This window comes from Belonocnema kinseyi, chromosome 3 (genome assembly GCF_010883055.1).
Source record: "Belonocnema kinseyi isolate 2016_QV_RU_SX_M_011 chromosome 3, B_treatae_v1, whole genome shotgun sequence".
Taxonomy (NCBI): domain Eukaryota; kingdom Metazoa; phylum Arthropoda; class Insecta; order Hymenoptera; family Cynipidae; genus Belonocnema; species Belonocnema kinseyi.
Genome location: NC_046659.1, coordinates 15,971,932 through 15,974,728, shown reverse-complemented (window position 1 = coordinate 15,974,728; position 2,797 = coordinate 15,971,932). Strand labels below are relative to the sequence as shown.

The window sequence follows — 2,797 nt, the reverse complement described above, 5'->3', positions numbered from 1 at the left end:
CAATCGGAAGATTTCTTTTTCTGTGCAAATATGGCAATTTTGTTAAAAAATCATTTGTTTAAATCGCTGTACATTGCAGCCGGTTCATCGTACGAAAAAAGAGCAAAGCGCAAATAAGTTTAATTTTTGCACAGCCATGTTAAACACGATTTCATAAATTTGTTGTGAATAAATGATGAAATTAAAAAAAAAATTGTTTAAACAAAAATTAATCCAGATTTTGAAAACCTATCCAAGATATCCCTAATCAGGGTCTTTTTTTGACCTTTTGAAAAAGAATAATACAGACATGTTAGTGGCTACCGAATTACTAATTATTCTCTTTTATCTACCAATGACATACTCCTCTTCACGCATGCGCAGTATTGCTCCGGGTCTTCGTTGGGAGTACAATAAACAGGGTCATAAATACCACTCCTCAGTGGGGGTTCACCGTTGCAGCATATCCTCAAAGGCGCTCATCACCAAGATGCCCCACCACACTTGATGTGATGTTGGCATGGAGGGGCGAATTGAAGTAACCTCTCTAGGAATAGTGGAGGGCGGTGCTGCTCCGGCCCGTCAGTTATGGTTAGTTATTCGTGCTGCTTTTTAGGAGAATGTACGTTCGGTTTGTTCGGCAGTAGCATTTGCCAACAAAATCTCATGTTGGTGACATAATATCGCGTGTGTAAGAGCATTGCACTGGCATCGTGTCCACGGATAGCCACCTTGCGACTAAACAAAGAAAGCGCATGACTATATTCCGCAACTATAAAGACGTCAAACGGGCAAGCTTAACCAGTGTTTTCAGCTTTGTATGTTGAAAAGCTGTGAAAAAGGACCGGCCGGTGTGTTTTTCAACATACAATATTCAATGTTTATCTGTAAGTCTATGCTTACTCTTCTACTCACTCTGCACATTTTTTCCTGAACTTCTAGGAAATTATGGAGACATGGTAATGAACATTCTCTTATTCGACGTCTACACTAACATAAAGCTTGGTTGATATTTATATCGAGCTGTTATTCAACTTGTGTTTTCAGTTCGCAGTGAATATCAAATGTACTATAGTTATGAGAGTAGGTGACTTCACATTCATCGTTTGTTCAAACAATTATTAGTGGTTTGCTGTAGCGAGTGGAGGGTATGTCAAATGCACTCTTGTCTCTACGAAAATCATTATTAATGAATTTATTATAAAAATATAATAGAGTATTCTTAAATCTTGTCAATTAAACGAAATTTTGCGTGCGTTTATATACTAAATTATAAGCAGCATTTCGGTCAATTTATTAGTATATTGAATATCGTCATAACTTCAAAAATCATACTTCAATAAAAAAATAATCTTTTCAAAAATAAATTCTACAACTGATAATCCATTTAATTTTATTAAAAAATTTCCTTAAGGGCATGTGCTACTCAGAAAATTATCGATTTTACCAGTTTTAGGTTCCCCCGGCTTTTTTTCTAGAATAATAAATATTTTGTCTTAAAAATTTGGGAAATGATAGCAAACATGCTAACGGACGTCCCCACACACTTTTTTTGTAGGTTAATTCAAAAAACTTTTAATTTAGCAAAATATGATTAATTTGCATAGCTCTTAGGAAATAGTATCGATTTTTTCAGTGTTAGATTCCCCCGGCTTTTTTCCTAGGATAAGAAATATTTTGCCTTCAAAATCTAGGAAATGATAGCGAACATCCTAATGGACGTCCCCACACACTTTTTTTTGTGTTTTTTTTTCTCAAAAAATTTTTGATATTGCTAAGAACTTGCGTGCATATTTCGAGGTTATGTGTGTGACAATTCACCGGAGCGTTACTTCCAAACTGCACAATATTTTTGGCCGAAAACTTTGGACTTACAAATAAACATAGTAATTAATCTCCCGGAACTAGCCTTGTTTGCAGGCAATCAAAAAAGTTTATTTCATAAATAATTTCCAGATTATCGGAAAGGCAGAGATGAAAAACGACGTAACCTCAAAATAATGCATATGCATAAAATTTGTATTTAGCACAATAAAATTTTTTTGTTATTATCCCTCAAAAAAGAGTCTGGGGACGTCCGTTATGATATTTTATAGCATCTCCGAATTCAGTTTTTAAAACTTCATTTTTGTGGAAAAAAAGCCGGAGAAACTGTAGGTATCACCAGAGATGAGGTGGCAGATTGCTTATGCCGTGTATTTGATTTCGACCGACTTGCCGCAGCGCGCCCTGTTTGCCTTTGCCTTCTGGGAACTAAAATTAAAGGTCCAAAAGTGCGCCCTGTTTGTCTTATTGTTATTTTTCGAGAACTAAAATGAAAGGTGGTTTACCTGCTACTCACTTGGTAAAACAGGGTACAATTTGATAAAGTCGGTAGAGAAGATCGGAGTTGGTTACAATTATACATAATAAAATAATAAATTAAGAAAAATGTATCAAATCTACTCCTTTAAACTTAATTATTTGACTAAGTTTTGGCTTTAATGATTTTTTCAACTAGAAAATGTTATCATAATGAAGATAATTTTTTATGTATTATCTCCAGTTCTTAAAATAATTCAATAATAATAATATAATTATTAATTAATTTATAATTAATACTGTGAATAATTATACCTAATTATTTTGATCCATGTTATTTAAATTTAAATTCATCATTGTGTTTTTAAACATAAGGAGTTTATATAATCGTAATTAGAGTATAATCTTCAATTCAATAGATTCTATATTAGGAGCTATTCAGTATCAATATTATTAATATTTTACATAATTTTCATGTGTATATGTATATATATATATATATATATATATATATTTT

General features: G+C 32.7%; 1 protein-coding gene across 14 annotated transcripts in view; it reads left to right on the top strand.

Moving 5' to 3' along the window:
• Window positions 1-448: 448 nt before the first annotated feature.
• Window positions 449-2,797, top strand: part of LOC117170335 (furin-like protease 1) — a 1,188,597-nt gene continuing 1,186,248 nt past the window's right edge. For 9 of the 14 annotated variants that reach the window (XR_004466767.1, XR_004466766.1, XM_033357070.1 and 6 more), the window contains exon 1: window positions 580-866. The gene's annotated coding sequence lies outside the window, so the exon portion shown is untranslated. The other 5 variants (XM_033357063.1, XM_033357059.1, XM_033357062.1 and 2 more) reach the window with 3 other exon arrangements.